Raw genomic sequence first — 18,742 nt, 5'->3', positions numbered from 1 at the left:
GGTACATGTCACTGTGCAACGCCAAAAACAAAGCTCCAGGAGGAGATATACATCACAACCAGCCAACCAGACCAAGTCCCAACACATCCAACCACCAGCAGCTTAGAAGAGATAACTATTAAGGAGAGCTACAGAAGACCTCAAGGTATACTAGAGGGATTATGTGCTCAGACAGCCTGGAAGTGCCAGGGCTAGTTCATCACAGCACAGGGATAGTCACATGTAAATTAAGCCTAAGAGAGGGGGGCTCAGACCAGCATGACTGCCCAAATCAGATGTAGTATCTGTCTTATCAGTAGAAAACTAGGAAAGTAACAGCCAAAACCAAGTATAGTATCTGTTCATAGGCTATTAGAAAGAGACAATTAGGAATAGCCAAACCAAGTGGTATCTGTTCATATCAGTATTAGAAGTAAAATAACTAAGAACAAGTGGGTATCCGTTCATGAGTAAAGTAACAACTCCAGGATCAACTACACAGAACAGAGCAGTACAGGAGTATATATACTTCACAAATACACATAGATGGTCACTGACCAAAACCCTGACACAGCAAGAATCCATCACAGAGGGCTCCAATACAAGTTGATGCTCATCTACAGCAGCTAACCACAGCTAATAGAGCCTCACATCCAACAAGATCAAGAGCTATGCATTAGAGAGATCACGAGGGGAGCAAGGAGAAGCTCACCAAAAGGAGTTGTAGCCGAAGCAGGATGCAGCCACACCATCACTATGGTGTGACCAGCATCACAACCAACACCACCACAACAAGCCGGAGCTTGCCAGAGAGCACCACAACGGCGGCGCCAGTGAGAGCACGGGCACGAAGGCGCCAACCAGGGGCACCGCAGCACGGAGGCGCCACCCAGGGGCACCACCGCGCCACGGCACATCGAGCACCACCAGAGGATCCTCACGGCGACCGGACCTAAATGCGGTCCGTCCACTTTGGTTGCACATGCCAAATCAGCGATGAATGAGCTACTTTTCCCGCATAGCAAGCAAACACTCCATTCAATAGAAGAACGGTTTTACAGAAGCAAAGATTAAAGGTAGAGTGTTCAGAAGCAATGAATGATCGATTTGGCATAAGCAGGACCAAACCAAAACCATGGCAGAAACTAAATTGACAACACATGATGATGCCTCCGAAGTAGATAAGGACAACACAAGTTTTACCTATACACAACACAACGATCACTATACAAAATAGTAAGTATTTATAGTTTCCTTGTGTTTGATTGATTGACACTCATTATTAACAAGTCAAGTTAAATCCCTGCAGCATATGTAGTAAGGACCCTATCAAATCGAGCTAACCACGGCAGCCCTCAAGCAGAGTAAATCGATTTATGGCACAATTATAGAAGTGAACAACTGAGTCCTCAACCATTATTGCATATGCAGCAAAAACAAGATTGATATTTTTTCTTGTTTGGTTTAGAACTTGAGTGGATGGGTGCAAGGCAGGAAAAGAAGAAATCCAAGAGGGAAGGAGAGGAGAAGGGGCGGACCTGGATGGCGTTGGGGCAGTGGTGGAGCTGCGTCCTCCACGGCGTCCTTCCCGTCCATGGCTTCCTGGCGTGATGGATCTGTGAGGGAGAGGAGACGCGACGTGATGCGGTGAGAAAGAGAGGGATGGATGTGACGAGGAGGAGTGAAGAGACTCACCTGAGTCACCGAAGCAACACCGGAGCCACACCGACGATGTGGTGGCCGAAACCCTAGCCGCAGGGGAGGGTCACGCGTGGTCGCTGGAGGACGCGCGAGTCAGATCTGGTCGGAGGGGATGGAGGAGCGGGGCGAGGGGGTCACGTGGGTGTGCTGGGCGCCGTCGAATCCCATCGGAGCTCGCCGAAATCGGCCGCCGTAGGTGCTCGCGCGAGGGAGAGGGAGAGACGAGCGGGAGAGAGAGAGAGGGGAGAGAGAGAGGAGGTGGGGGCCGTGCGGAGAGAGGGGAGACAGAGAGAGGAGGTGGGGGTCAACGATTTTCTTTGTACCCGCAAAAGAAGAGATATCCCCACCTCTTTGCCGTCCGCCAGCACATGGTAAAGATTCTTTGCCATCTGCTGGCAGACGGCAAATAATTGGCTGATGGCAACTGGCATATTTGCCGTCTGTCAGTTCTTTGTCGTCTGTTTTTTGCAAGCAGACAGCATGCCGTCCGCTAGCTGACGGCAAAGAACTAGCAGACGGCAAATAAGCTGATTCCAGTAGTGAGTCCTTCTATTGTGTCCCCCTCTAGATCCCTTCTAGAGGCTAGGGTTATTGCTGGCAGAGTTTCTAATCTCTATATGGCTTATTTTTAGATGTGAAGGCATGGGGTTGAAATAGTTGCCAGGCGGTGGCGGAGGTGGCTGGTTGTCGGTGTACAAAAGTAGGGGATCTTCTTTTGACCCCTTTACTTGTGCACGGGCAGTCAGAGCTGCGCGCCACGGCCACACTTAGTAGGGCAGAGGAGGGAAGCCGGAGATAAGCTGAAGCACGAGGCAACCAAGGCAACGCCAAGACCAGAAACGTAGGAGAGCAAGAGGGCGAAGTGGACTCCCTCGGGAAGATCCTTGCCGAGGAAGCCCCGACAAGAGCCTTGTCGGGGCAACTTGCCCGATGCTAGCAGAGCAAGCCACCCTTGAGCCCACAGGCTCCAACCCAACCAACTACATAGGAGCCACGACTTGGGAGGCGCCTCTGAGGTGGCATGAAAATCTTCGTCAAGATCATAAACATGTGAGATCAGATGAGGACCAGAAGACGGCGACCCTCAGCGGGATCCTAGCCGAGGAAATCCACAAGGCCCCCATCAAGACTGCAATGCCACGGCAAGACCCTTGTCGGGCCCCCGGAAAGACCCTTGTCGAGGGCATCCGGAGGGCCACTGCCAGGCCCGCCAGCCAAGACTCCACCATCGTCCCCAAGCAGCTGCTAGCTCAACCAGCTGGGCAGGCACCTGTGTGGTGACGGGCGGCCTCTACACCGACTCAGCATGCACCTGCGTGGCGGCATGCGACCCTTCATGAAGGCTCCACCATCGCGCCAGCCCAGTAGCCAGCCAATATGGCGCCGCGATGCCTCGTCAGCTCGGACGCGTGTCGAGGCTAGGAGAGGCGACGACGACAGGGACGTGCTTCCCTGGTGTCCCCGATAAAGCAAGGGGGGCACGTCGGTAGTGCATTAAATGCATTTGTCCGACGGTCCCAGAGGATAGGCTCATCGACTGTAGACCTTTCCACCTCCTGTGTGCCACTGTGGCAAACCATTTTTCCTATAAAAGGAGGCCCGACGCGACCAGGAGAGGGATTCGGCTCTTTTGGGAAAGTTGCACCCCGTAGCTAGCTCAAGAGCACAAGAACACTCAAATACATCCACCAAAGCAGGACTCGGGTATTACGCATCTTCACAGCCCGAACATGGGTAAACGATCTGTGTGCTTCCTGTTAGACCCGCTCTTTGCACAACCTCGTGCTCGCCAATCGTAGAAGGAATCCTAGTGACCCCATAGGTGTCGTTTCCACCGACATCTCTGGCGCGCCAGGTAGGGGGAGCACAGTTGTGAGAATCTGGTTTGATCAGGGCAGCGGCTTCATCGTGTCCGTTGTTCCAAGAAAAAGACTACCGAGCTTGGCAGCACCATCTGCGGATGCGGTGGACGCCCGTGCAACGACATAAAAGCTAAGTCGTGCGAAACTCTAAGCAATTTCTTTTTATATATAAGGTTATTGTCCTTGGAGGGTCTGCCCTATGTACGGAAAACCGACACGCAAAGGGGACCTCCCGCTATTGGCAATGCTCTTGCTCTGTTTCGAGTGTGCTCAACAGCTCAAGCAGCCACGTCGAGATCGGCAGGGTAGCCTTCCGTAATCGGCAATGCTCTCGATTCTGACTTGAGTCAAGCTTGACAGTTCGAGCGGCCGCCTTGAGAGTGGTAAGGTGGTTCGCCTGGCAGCAAGCATACCCGGCAGGCTATTGGGGATCTGTCCTCGAGGCGTCGTGGCCTAGGTTACGCGCTGGCAAGCCTACTGTGACACCCCAAAAATTTGGCCTTTTTTTAATGAATTAAAATTTTTGCCAGGAATTAAAACTTTGGATTTCTGAGCTCCATTTTGATTTTTTTTCATTTCCTTCCCTGTTATGATGAGTTTTTCCCAAAGAGAAAACTTTTCAAATATGTTATTGGACTTGTTTAATCTCTCAAGAAAAACTTTCCTTTTATCTGTGTAACTAATTAAATAATTAAGTTGCTTGATCTTTAATTTTTTGAAAATGGTTTTTCAAGGTTAAATGGCCATATTTGAACTACAACCATTTGATAGATTCTCTTAAAATTTCCACAAAAATTTGGAGATGTCATGTGATGTTTTTAAATCACTATTATGCAAAAATATATTTCATTCATGAAATATTTTGAGCCCTACACTCAATTCTTCTTCTCTGGTCCAGAGTGCATTTTGCACTACAACCCATTTAAATATTTCTTCCTGGCCTCCACCAAAATTATGGGATATTGGTAGTAGCCTATGATTCCACATTATGCAAAAACCTAGTGATGTTCTTTGAAAATATTGAGTGAATCAACCTCATCTTAAGTCTGGACCAACTTGATGGTTTGTACAGCAACCATGTTTTTACTTGCTCTTAAACCCTTGATTATTCCTCCTACTTGTAGTCCCCCATGTTAAACCCTTAAGTCCAGGAGAGTGGACCCATTGGATGATTCTAAGTGCTTGCAACAATGCCATTTGTTTTCTGTCCAGAATTGTAGTTTTGTTAAACTTGCACTAGCAAGTTTCTGCTTTTGGCCAACTAACCTCACCACTCTCTCTTACATCTGAAGAGACTTCCATCTGGAGTTTTTGGCCACCCCAAGACTTGTCTAAGTGCCCTTGGCATTTTGTCAAACACCTGGAGTGCATGACCAGTTTTGACATGGGTTGTGGCATTGCACTGTGTACTTGCACCTCTGACCAAACTAGCATGTCCACTAGACTCCCCGTTACTCCTAACCTGGGTCTGTTAATTACCAGCCTCGACCGCGACCTCTAGCATGCTCTGGCATTACGTCGAGCACGTCCCGTGCACGCCCAGAGCGCGAGCAGAGCGTGCGTTTGGCACGCACGCGCACCAAGCCGACACGCTGGCCCCCACGGTTTTGGCCCACACTGCAGAGCCTCGCCACGCACTCCCTTTCTCACCGCTACGCGCCAAGCCGCCCCTCGCCACGCCCGGCAAGCCAAGAGCTAGCCGCCGCCGCCGCCCGACAGCCTCTGCCCATGTCGGCGCCGCCAAAGCCACCTCCGCTCGCTAGCTCGCCCCTGGAGCAGTGCCCAATCGTCCGCTAGCTCCTGCCGTCATCCCCAGCCACGCCACGTTTCCCTGCAAGCTACAGAGAGGCGGTTCGCCGGAGAGCTTATCCGGCCGCCGCGGAACCGACCTCGACGAGCTATAAAAGGAGGCCCCCGAGCCTCCCCGAGCACACAGGAAGCATTAGAATGCACCCCTAGTCCTCCCATGACAGTCAATCGACCCGGGGGAGGTCTTCTTCCCCACCTCCGGCAACTGCAGCCGCCACCACTGCCCCGGCCAATTCGGCACCACCAGGGCCTCCTACTCTCCGTTCTCTCCGCCAAGAGCCCCCTCATCCTCCCGTAAACCATTCCCACTACTCGATTTTGATCGAGGACCACCGTAGCCCCAAAACCACTCTGCCCCCGAAGCTCTCCGTCCGCCGCGAAGCTCACCGCCGACGACCCCGTCCACTCCCGAGGACGTAACACCCACCGGCGGGACCGCCTCGACCCCCTGAACCCGTGGATGACTTCGGTTTCTCGAACGGAACCGCAAATCGCCGGCGGCGATCGCCGGAGTCCCGCCTCCGCTCGGGACAGAGAAAGAGGAGGGAGGAGACTGGTCAAACCTGACCAGTGGGCCCTCTGGACCCACTGTCAGCGACCCCGTGTCTGTCCACGTGGTTAAGTGGAGGCGTAAAGCCCCAAGTACGCCTCCTCTGCACCGAAAGCGTATTTCTATCTGAAACGTTTTCTTTTCTGTTTTATTTTTAAATAACAGATTTTGACCACATCTTTGACTGGCTATAACTTTTTAAATATAACTCCAAATGAGTTGATTCTTTTTCCCACCTTCCTCAAATTTGGTCTAGTTTATTTTAAGATTTATTTGAAAAAATTTCAAACAACTTTTTTTGTACTGTTTTTGAAATGTGTGTTAATTCAAATATATTTTTAAATAAGATTTTGGGGAGAGAGAAGAAGCTTTCAAAAGTTTTGGAGAGCACCCCACCCCTCCACAACATTGAAGGCAAGCATTCTAAATCCCGGCATAATATTTTTGGTGTGATCGTGGATACATTTATAACACCACCGCATTTCGAAGGACTCGTTATTTCATGTGGTATGATCATATGCATGAGTGCATATTAGTGATTTCCAGGCTGTTGGAAATGAACACACTTGTGATAATATTCACCCTCATGTGCCTTGCATGCATACCGGCAGGAACCCGGGAAAACCTCAGCCTTGGGTAGGCATGAGTTTGTCGCCGGTCTCCGTCAGGACGGTTATGTCTGGTATGGCATGGTAAAGTGATATGAGCAGTGACCCTGTTGGTTGAAATATATTTGTTATACTAATCATGCAGGGAATACTTAAACCTCCTGAGTCGACCGTAGATCGAGTCTTGTGCCAGTAACCCCCATACTTGTTTCGTACTACCACTCGTCTCTACAGCAAGTAGAGTACGGTTCAGTGAGTTGTCAACCTCTTTCTAGCACACACCGTACAGAGAGGCCATGGTGGAAGGTACCGGTTGTAGCTGGTAGGCAAGCCACCTGGTCCGGGGGCATGGGTGTTTCCGGTTGGGACCGAGAGGGGAGGCCACCCCTTAGAGCGCGCGATATAAATTTGATCCCATGCTACGCGAGGTTGTAGCCTCCCCACTTAGAGTTGCTTAACAGGTGTTGTGGGTGATTCCAGACACGTGCGAGTTAAGCTGGTGTGTGCAAGTTAGGTGTGTTTTCAACAAAAAGACCGTAGACGGAATTAGTCCCGATGGACTAAAGAAATCCGTTACTCGTGGGTAAAGAGTACACCCTCTGCAGAGATTAAATCTATTCGAATAGCCGTGTCCATGGTTAAGGATTACAGTCTGGGATGGGTCAGGTATCGGTCTTAGTGTCGGTCTTCGGAGGTGAAACGGTTAACCAAAAATGGAATTACTACTCGTGACTTGTGATAACTATGATTATTATTATTGTTGACTAACCCGTGATATTATTGTTATTATCGAGTATCTCAAGGATGGTTCTACCTCCGGGACATTCACTATGATTGTTTTTTTAAAGCCCTTTATGTGGTGTCGCTCAGACGCCCTACTGTGGCCTTTCTTTTAAAGCCCTTTATGTGGTGTCGCTCAGACGCCCGACTGTGGCATTTCTCTTAAAGCCCTTCTTGTGGTGTCACTCAGACGCCCGACTGTGGCATTTCTTTTAAAGCCCTTTATGTGGTGTCGCTCAGACGCCCGACTGTGGCATTTCTTTTAAAGCCCTTTATGTGGTGTCGCTCATACGCCCGACTGTGGCATTGCTTGTTATTTGTTTCATAAATTTTAATACTACTATGTTATTGCATTCTTATAAATAACTTGCTTGCACACATCAGAGTTTCATTTATCGTTTGTAACTGGCGTCATGAACATAAAATATTTTTAGCGCATCATTGTTATATTATACCTGTGTTCATAATGTTTGCGAGTACATTCAAAGTACTCACTGGCTTGTCCCTGGCTATTGTCTTGGCCAGATTTTCTTGCTCGGAGAGGAGCGACGCGATGCCAACCCCGGAACTCACGCAATGGAGATAGTACCTCGCGAAGATAGGAGTTAACCTGGTCAGCTGTTCCCGTGGGAAATGGAGTCCCCTAGACACTGATGTTCCACAAACCGCTTCCGCCATCAACCACTAGAAACCATTTGTTGTACTCACAGGCCAGAATAGTCTTGTACTACATATTTTGTATTTTTGCTTGGAATTTCTGTATCAAGTTGGAGCCTCATCAGCTAACAGTAATCCTGGGGCTGATGAGCACGACGGTCTTTTTTTGGAAATTTATACCCGGAAAAACCGGTCGTGGCACCTACCCGATTAACGTAGTGTGGACATACAAAGGGGGATCAAATAGGACAATAACATGCATCATTTTCAAAAGTACTGCAGAGTTATATTACATCAATTGTTGCTGCGGTTCTAACTAAAGATATAAATTGTCTTGGCCATGAACCTACAGTGGCAATGAGAAACGGGGTGCCTAATCCCGGCGCTGGCCCACCACTCTCTCGATTCCGTCGATGCGGCTAATGATGGGCTTGATATGCTCCTTGAGCGTCGCGAGGTCTGCATCCTCCGGCAAGCTCTCCAGCGCGGCATTGAAGTTGAGGTTGGGGTTCCAGTGCGCCACCTTGATGAGAACCTTGGTCATGGCACCCCGGCAAAGCATCTGGGCCTCATCGGCCAGGGAGGCCGCCCGATTGGAGTGGAGCTGCCCAGGGCCTCGAGGACGCCCTCGAAGAAGATGGTCAGCTTGGCGTTGGGGCTCGTGGTGCGCTTCGAGGTATACCTCACATTTGGCATCCCCATGGTAGCCAGCTGCGTGGTGATCCTGCCGGCGACGCCTTCGAGGCACCCGATCTAGCGGTTCTCGCCTTCCACAAACTCCTTGTGGTTGGCGGCTTCGTTCTTCCGCAGCTGCCTCTCAGCCTCCAAATCCGTGGCCAAGGTCTCCTCCCGGGCGTTGGCCTCTGAGAGCATCCCCTCGAGATCCTCCAGCTTCAGCTTGAGGTCTTTGATGGAGTTGTTGGCCTCGGAAAGCTGCCCGGCCTTGTTGAGGACTACGCCCTGCGCCTCAACCAGGGCACTATTGAGTGTGTCCTTCTCTTTGGATAGCTTCAGGACCTGATCCTTCAGCCCGTCCGGCTCAACCTCCAGCTCCTTCACCTTGCCGGCGTGAGCCAGAGCCTGGGCATTGAGTGCGTCCCTGTGCCTCTGCTCCAGCTCCTGGGTCCGCTGGACGACGAGCTTCTCCACCTCCTCGTCCTTGCCGTGGAGCATTGCGGCAAGCTTCTCCTCACGCGCGGCAATGTCCTCCTCCTGAGATTTCAGCGCGGCCTGATGCTGGGCTCGAGCGGCCTCGGCTTCGGCGGCCAGGTTCTTCATCGTCTCCTGGGCCTTCTCGATGTCGGCCCGCTTCATGGTGAGCTCCACCTCGCGCTTGGCCAGCTCGTCCTGGGCGGCCTTCAGCTCCCCGCAAGCTTGGCGGAACCAAGTTTGCGCCTCGGCGATGCGTCCCTTGAGACCCGCCTCTGCCTTGTCCACCGTTGCCATCCTGGACCTGGCCTTGTCCATGCGGGCTCGGTGGAGCGCCTGGAGCTTCCGAAAGCTGGTGCCCATGGCCTGGAGAAGCCACTCCACCTGAGAACCGTCACCACCGGCGCCTGGCTCGTCGACGACCTCAAACCCGGCGGCGGCAAGCACCTCCTCGTCGAACACCTCTCCCTCGATGGGCGCCTTGGAGCTCGACGCCTTTGGAAGGTGGACGAAAAGGTCGTCGCTCACCTTCAGATACCTGCCGGAGCCAGAGGCAGCGGTGGAGGAAGGCTGGTCATGAACCACCTCCTACTCGGCAGCGGACTTGCCGGCCTCCCCGGCAGGTCCCTTGCCCACCTCCTCGGCAGTAGCCTTGCCGGGCTCCTCGGCAAGCCCCTTAGCGGCGTCCTTAGCAGCGCCCTTGGCGGCCTCCTCAGCGGTGATCTTCTCGGCCTATGCCTCGGCGGCCTTGGCGACGTCCTCGATGACGGTGTCTATGTCCTCCTGGCCCGCCGACGGAGGATCTGGATATCAAGAGGGCGATGAAGCGAAGCCAAGACCAAGATTCAGAAAGAAGAAGAAAGGGCAGGGATGAGAGGCAATTGATGTGCCCGTGCCGGGCTGGGAAGAAGTAGCCCCTTCCTCGCCAACATTTGGCGCCGAGGTGGAGCCGCCAGCGCCCAAGTTCTCCTCCTCCTCCTCCGTGTGCATGGGCTCGGTGCTTGACACCCTTGCCGGGGACGCCCCTCGGGGCGGCGTGGTCGATGTGGACGGCGCGTCGGGGGTGGCCCTCAGTGGCTCCTCCTGCTGCTGCCCTCCTCCTGCGATATCAGCAAGGTCAACGCCAGTGACTCACACCCCCCAACACACACATTGATGAGGGGTGAGTGGCGAACTTACGCTGGGGGCTGCTCCGGGGGCTGTTGTCTCGGCTACTCACCACCAGTGGCGCCCTTGAGGTGCCCGCCAAGGGCTGGCCGCCCGCAGAGGACCTGGCCCTCTTCACCCTCTGGGCCAGTGTCTCCGCATCCCTGCCAAGATGAAGACAGGTCAAGAAAAGAAGCACAGTCCGGAGGGACAGAGATGACAAAAGTCAAGGCACTTACTCATCCTCCGCTTCTTCTTCGACTGCCTTCCTCTTCCTCCTCGGGCTAAGAGACCCGAAGTCGAAGAAGACCCCCGTGTCGTCACCTGCAGGAGGAGGGGAAGTAGGTGGAGTTGGGGAACACTTGGACGAAGAAGAGGCAGATGCTTTCTTCTTCTCCAACGCGGCCTTCACCAATTTCTTCTCCGCCGCAGCCCTCGTTTGGCACGCGGACGTCTCCTGGGCATGCCGGGGTTGCTCGGCCCTGCTGAGCCGAACCGGCTCACCGGAGCTGGCCCCCCGCAGGACTCGCCCTGTCCCCATGGATGGAGGGTCGACGGCCTCGGCCTCCTCCTCCTCCGACGATGACGATGACGACGATGACTCGCTGACCACGTCTTCAATAAGAGGGGCCCCAGTGTTGGCGCTACTGGCCTCCCCAGCGGACTCCACCCACTGGGCGAGCTCCCTCTCCTCTGCGGCCGCCGTGTCTTTGTCCTCCACACCGCCGGTGCTGCCGGCCTCCTTGGCGAGCTCCGCCTCCACCGCCCTGACGGTGATGTAGTCCAGCTCCGCCTGGGTGGTGTCCTGGACGAGCCTCGGCTCATCACAGACGTACTTCTCCTCCAGGGTGTCAAAGAACTCCTGTACTTGATCCTCCGGCGGCTCGGCCCAATTTGGGACGAGGCCGTGCGCGTTGAACTCTGGCATCATGGCGATGATGTCATTTCGGCGCGAGTAATTGCTCAACGAGACCACCACTGCCGGCAACCCAAACAAGGGCCCCTTGGCGACCTTGCCGGCCTTCGCGGCCTTGCCGGACCTCTCGGCTCTGCCGTCGCAGCTCACGTAGAGCTGAAAAACCGCTGGCAGAAGTGAGCATGCGCCAACAACGTGAAGTTGTGGTTCAGGCCAGGGCGGAGCCGCATGATGTCCGCCGCATTGCTGAAGAGCCAGGCCGGCCTCCCCTTGTTATGCAGCGGAGCGATTCGGCGGCGAATGAAATCCTCCACGATCATCTCAAGGGTGAGCCCAGCCTCAATGAGGCGAAGAATCCTGGTGGTGGAGACCGTGAGCTTTGCGTCATCGGCATCGACATTGCTCCAGTCGTTTCTGTGAACCGGCGGCGCCTGGCGAACCCGGCTGAATTCTTGTGGATCCTCCTCCTCAATCCAGCACCACCGGCCCTGCCACTCCTCCCACCTCTCCTTCTGAGCGCCCTCCGGGTATGTCCCCTTGGACCTTGGGATCCAGGCGACACAACCGGAGATGGCGCCTCCCTTTTGGATCCTAGGCAAGAAGTAGTGGCGGAAGAGCGCCGTGTTGGGATGCACTCCGGTGAAGCCCTCACTGAGATGGGCGAAAAGAGCCATGCACGCCACGGCATTTGGGGTGAAATCCAGGAGGTGGAAGCCGAAGGTATGCATGATGTCATTGAAGAAATCGGAGCAGGGGGGGGGCAGAGGCCACAAGAAAAGTAATCGACGAAGAATAGATACCGATTCGGGGCGGCTTCGCCGCAGTTGGCAGGGATGACACGTGTGGCAGGGTGCCCCATCATTTCTCCCCCCGTCTTGACCCCCCACAGCGTCTTGAAGTTTTCTCGGAGGTGGGACGCATCGACCATCGAGGAAAGTACGCGAGCTGCATCTGCCACGCTGCCGACTCATTCTTCGGCGGCTCCGCCCCTCCGGCGTCCTTGGGCGCTCCCTTGCCCTTGATAGCCTTGGGTGCCATGGCGGCTGCGAAAGGTGGAAGGTAAAGGGAAGAGAAAACACAGCGGCGGCAAGGAAGAGCGGGGACTTGAGAACGAAGAAGAAAGGGATGGTGGTTCCGAGATTGGAGAAGACACAGGGGGTAAATGAGCAGCACGCCTGCAGTTGTTCCTTTTTACGGGGAAGGCGCGGGTCACCTCTTTACCATGATGTGACGAATGCGTGCAGAAACTACCCCACGCATGACCCCCATGTCACCCACGACCCTCCACGTCGCGCGTTCAACGTAGGTTGTGGGGAAGCGCGGCGGGCGAGAAGTTACTGCGGTAAAATCTGCCCCACCTGCCTGCGCACCATTCTGGGCCTAGCCCAACAACGCGGCACGCTTATGTGTGGCCCAGGCCCGGGGGTTCCTGTCAGTGTACAAAAGTAGGGGCTCTTCTTTTGACCCCTTTACTTGTGCAAGGGCAGTCAGAGCCGCGCGCAAAGGCCACACTTACTAGGGCAGAGGAGGGAAGCCGGAGAGAAGCCGAAGCACGAGACAACCAAGGCAACGCGAAGACCAGAAACGCAGGAGAGCAAGAGGGCAAGGTCGACTCCCTCGGCAAGATCCTTGCCGAGGCAGCCTCCGCAGCACCGGCAAGAGCCTTGCCGGGGCAACTTGCCCGATGCCAGCGGATCAAGCCACCCTTGAGCCCACAGGCTCCAACCCAACCAACTACATTTGAGCCAAGGCTCGGGAGGCGCCTCTGTGGTGGCATGCAAATCTTCGTCAAGATCATAAACTTGTGAGATCAGATGAGGACCAGAAGACGGCGACCCTCAGGGGGTTTCTACCCGAGGAAATCCACAAGGACCCCGGCAAGACTGCAACGCCACGGCAAGACCCAGCAAGACCCTTGCCGAGGGCATCCGGAGGACCACTGCCAGGCCCACGCCAGCCAAGACTCCACCATCGTCCCCAAGCAGCTGCTAGCTCAACCAGCTGGGCAGGCACCTGCGTGGTGACGGGCGGCCTCTACACTGACTCAGCATGCACCTGTGCGGTGGCATGCGACCCTTCATGAAGGCTCCACCACCGCGCCAGCCCAGCAGCCAGCCAACATGGCACCGCGATGCCTCATCAGTTCAGACGCGTGTCGAGGCCAGGAGAGGCGGTGATGGCTAGGACGTGCTTCCCTGACGTCCCCGATAAAGCAAGGGGGCACGTCGGAAACACATTAAATGTGTTTGTCCGACGGTCGTAGAGGATAGGCTCATCGACTGTAGACCTTTCCACCTCCTGTGTGCCACTGTGGCAACCCATTTTTCCTATAAAAGGAGGCCCGAGGCGACCAGGAGAGGGATTCGGCTCTTTTGGGCAAGTTGCACCCCGTAGCTAGCTCAAGAACACAAGAACACTCAAATACATCCACCAAAGCAGGACTAGGGTATTATGCATCTTCGCGGACCGAACCTGGGTAAATGATCTATGTGCTTCCTGTCAGACCAGCTCTTTTCACAACCTCGCGCTCGCCAACCGTAGAAGGGATCCTAGTGACCCCATAGGTGTTGTTTCCACCAACACTGGTACGAGCACACGTTCTCGTATTACATGTTGTCTTCTCCACTCGAGTCCCTATTGTAGTTGATTTTTACCTCTCTTGCCTTGTAGTTTTTATATTATGTTTTTATCACCTAAATCAACATGATTTTTACACCATATTCTCAAGAGTTTTTCCTTTGCCTCAAGAACTCCTGAAAGTTAATGATCCTAGTAAAATTGATAAAAAAGGTCCGCATATGCAGTAAAATTGTGAAGAATCCTACAACTATGACATAAGACATGAAGTAAAACATGATGCATTTTTGGACTCATCAACTACAAAAGTTTAGGATGAATATAACACTATAGAAATAAGGATTTGCTGGTGGTGGTGAAGGCGATGGAGGTGCCCTCGAAGGCCTTCCGACATCACTGTAAGAGAGTCGGATAATGGTTCTAAATTAGGATGTACTCAGATATGATATATTTGGCCAAAAGTAATTGCTTCCGTAAATGGTCAAGTTTGTAGACTACATATTTTGGAGTTATATTGAATAGTTGGGGTTTTTAATTGAAAACATTAAAAAAATGTATTTTTAGATCATACTTAATGCAAACAAATGGATAAGGTGTGAACTCGACGTTTCTCGATCAACACGCTTCTTCTATATAAGGGGAGTTCATCTCCTCATATATCCCACTAACCCATAGTTACACAACAACACCAGCAAATATCTACTTTCTAGTTGATCCTTCTTGTATCTTCCCATTTTTAGTAGTAAGTCCTCTAGTTGTCCACCTATGTATGCCAAGGAGGGAGAAGCGGTTGCATGTCTATTCCATTAAAAAAGAGCACAATGTGACTTCCTTCAAAGAAGACTCATGGTTTGCTCAATGTTGCCAGTGACCTCTCTGCCATCATAGGCATGAGGATTTACTTGTATCAGAGAAGGATGCAAGAAAGATGCATAAATTTGGGACACCATCGGTGAAACCAATTGTTTATGCTTTCTTGTTGGGAGGCCTGCCTACCAACCCGTTCACAAGTGAGTCACAAATGCTAGGATTTCATTGATCCAAAATGAGGTGGCTTCGTTGGACATCAAAATTGTGATAGAGGTAAGATAGCAATTTTTTCCTCCAAGTTATCAATTAGATCCAAGATGACGCCCTTGGTACAATATCAAACTATATGTCCTGCAAGGTAGAAGATCTCAGTCTTCAAAATCTCAAGAACTCTTTGATGAAGTATTGCGCGTCCGAGAATACATTAGATGTTGGTTACTTGGGGGCCCAAAAACTTGGGTTCTAATACATTGGTGGAACCTAGCAGTAACCAACATCTAACGTCCTCTTAGACATATGCAAGATTTCATCCAAGAGCTTGTTGAGATCTTCAAGACTGAGATCTTTTGTGCAAAAGATATAGTTTGGTATCATACCTGGGTTCTACTTTGGATTTTCTTGATATGTTGAAGGGATAATTTTGCTCTCTTACCATCCATCACATTCTCAATGTCCAATGAAGCACTTTCTAAATCAATGCAATCCTTGCATCCGTCATCTCGTTGTTGAATGGCTTGGTAAGATGTCCTCCAAATAGTAAAGCATAAATAATGGGTTTCACTGTCCCAAATGCACGCATCTTTATTCCATCCTTCTCTGATATGAAGAAAACCCTCATGCCTATGACGGTAGAGAGGTCACTAGCACCCTTCAAAAAACCATGCTTTGCTTGAAGAAAGTGGCAGTGTGATCTTTGTTTTCCTTAATGAAACAAACACCCAACAAATTCTCCCTCCTTGGTGTACTCAGATGGAGAACTAGAGGAATTATCACTACAAATATCAAGCTACAAGGATCTACCATGAGATAGATACTTACTGGTATTATTCACCAAATATGGGTTAGTGGGGTATATGAGGAGATGAACTCCCCTTATATTAAAGAAAAGCGTTGAACCATAAATGTTGGGTTAACCCCTTATCCATTTAATTGCATTAAGTATGATCTAAACTACATTAGTTGCTAATATTTCATATATGAGTACATCCTTATTTAGTACTATTAGTCGCCTTGTTTCAGAAGGTAACAAGGGTACCACTATGACCCACATTGCCTTCACCGAAGTCTCCTTATTTCTAAACTGGCATATTCATCATAATCCTCTATAGTCCCCTACTACAGTATGGTGTGTTATGAAATGAATTATTACCCACTGATTCGATGCACTTTTCTATTATGTGTGAGTAATTTCTCTTGTCCTTGTGGAATTGGTGATCCAGGGTCTATTCTTTTAATCTTCAAGGGAAGATTTTAGCTCCTTAGAATTTTAGATTGGAAAGAGCGTAAAACTGACATACCGATTAGTGAGGAAGTCCCTCCAAGTTGCTTCACAAAGTTGCTTCAGTGAGAATAGGCCCCCGTACTGTGTGCACGCTTATGTGTTAGTTCGTCTCAGCACTTGCCCTATTCCCATCCATGACACCTATAAACGATGTTGGCTCTCCTCCCTGGGCTCCTCATACGAGAGAGAGGCTCCTGGCTGTCTATTACCTGGCACTACGAAATTTTCTCTATTTTGCGATGTTTCACTTCTGCCAAGCATAACCCTTTTTCGTTAAAGAAAATACCCCCATGATGTTTTCCATCCGTCACCCCAACCATCGTTATGGAAAATAAAATTTTGATGGTAGCACTATTTTTGTCACGCAATATAGCATTTCAGGCGACGAGCCAAATAATGTCACTGATTGCCATTTTTGTTGACGGTCCATAATGTCACCTACGATAGCCCAAACTATTGCCTAAGATCTTCTTCATGACGATAATCCCGTCACCGGTGATCAGTCGGCGAGTTTCTTCGATCAAAGATTCTGACATGTGGGGCTAGCAGTTGTTGACGTGGATGCTTCCATGTGGGTCCCCCATGGGTTTTATCACCGATGGTCCCGTGAGTAATAACTGGTTGTGAGTTTTGTCCGATCAAAGTTGTTGACATATGGGCCCAGAAGATGCTGACGTGGCTGCTTACATGTGGGACCAGGTAGACTATTATCGGTGATGATGTGCCATCTGGCCGGTCAACGGTTCTGACATGTGAACCCATTATTGTGGTGACGTGCATGCCAGTGATGTCGTCCATAACCGTCGTCACAATGTGTAGGCGTGGTCAATTTGTTTTATGTATTGCAAATGGCGGGCATATTTGATACAAAACTGAATTAATTTTCAAGAATTTTAATATGAATTTGTGTAAATTTTGAATTACAATGGAAATTCAGCCGAGTGACTACATCGCAAATAAAAAACTGTCTCCCAAACTGAGATTTTACAATAGGCAACCATAGCACAACTTCATCACCTTGAAACAATGCACGAGCTTGATGGAGGTATTTCTCGGTTGGGGGAAATGAATTATTTTGACATAATCCAGGTGATGTAGCAAAGATGTCTATCAATGTATCGAAGAGTATTCTCGAGATCAAATATTTGCTCTTCAATGACTTCGTGGACGACGTCGTGTTCTTTGCCTAAGATTTAAGTGCATTCTTCATCAACTTAATCTATTGATGAAGCGCTGCCATGGAAATATTCAGACCCTTAATTTCATCCAGAATGTGTGGCTGGCTGTCTTGATAGCTTCACGTACTTCCTGCATTTATACAAATCCATTCTTCACACATTTTAGTTTACAAGACATACATTCATATATAACAATGTCACATAGCCAGTAAGTAATTGTAAAACAAAATGTACCATAGTTATACATTTTGGGTCCTCACAGACGATGCAATCCCAGTAATGACAACACCATTATCTAAGTTCTGAAGACTGTCTATATCTTCAGCTTTCTGATCTGAAGAGATACCCCCTTTTTCCTGTGAAACTGCATTGGTCCCATATGCGAATACCCAAACTTTAGAATACAAGCTCTAGACCAGCAGGTTCTAGACCTTCTTCCTGCAACATTTGCTGAAATAGACTTGCATTATCCTTGATAGTTCGATTTCTAAGCTTCTCGTACTCTGTCAATTTGCCTGGATATGATTAGAAAGATGAAAGGATCAAAAATACACAAATATAAGCGTGAAGTACAATAACAAATAACTCAATTGCCTCTATTAATGTAAATAGACCTTGTTAATCAGGAAAGTATAACCATAATTTCAAATAACTATGAAAAGTAAAGTAAATTAGTGCATCTCTGGCCAATCTCTTCGAGTGTAGGGCCCTTATGAACCCTTATCACTTATATAGACAAATATTCCAACATTCAATGCTTAGTTTCATTCAGACTTTATTGCAAACATGCATACATATAGCAAAATGTAGTTCAAATTGCATTGTAGATTACGAAATTAAACTAGTCAAACGAAAGTTCGATTACTTCAGCCTCAGACCCCCTTCTCGCGGACAGCCTGGCCTCATTGGCATCGTGAACCCCCCTTTGGCACAGCTCAAGTACCCGGCGCTCCTCGATGATGATCTCCGGATGCATCTGCCTGATGTCCACCATGTACTCTTCGTCTGCACGTGCCACCTCGAGCTGCTCAAATGCCTCCTGGTTCTCGTGTCTGGATACCACTCGGTGGTTGATTTCGATGGGCGTCGACACGTTGGGTGTGCCGATTGGGAAGTTCATCTTCGCTTTGCAGCCGTACAACGCCACCGTCTTGATGTCCTACACCTTCGCTGCGAGCTCCGCCGGTTGGTGGGAGACCAACCTAAAACCGGATGCCTATGTCAGTGTCTCTGATTTCTGACGCCCACGTCCCCCACGGCCTCTGCCGCGCGCTGTGGTACTTTTTCGGCGGCGGCATTGGCAGGTCGGTGTCGAAGGAGCACGAAAGGGGGTCGTCATAGAATCAGCGGTAGCTCGACTGTGTGCCTTATCGTGGATCTGCCGTATGAATCGGCGGCGACTTCCTACGAGGGTCGGATCACGCCATTTGGGGTGGCTCTGGTCGATTCAAAGATTCATCGGAGGTGGGAGGGCCTAGGAGGGGATGGATTTTAGCGTCGGTGGATACGATGTGGTGGT

The sequence above is a fragment of the Triticum dicoccoides genome, chromosome 2A, assembly GCF_002162155.2.
Source record: "Triticum dicoccoides isolate Atlit2015 ecotype Zavitan chromosome 2A, WEW_v2.0, whole genome shotgun sequence".
In the NCBI taxonomy this organism is placed as follows: domain Eukaryota; kingdom Viridiplantae; phylum Streptophyta; class Magnoliopsida; order Poales; family Poaceae; genus Triticum; species Triticum dicoccoides.
This window is presented reverse-complemented; position numbering follows the sequence as displayed.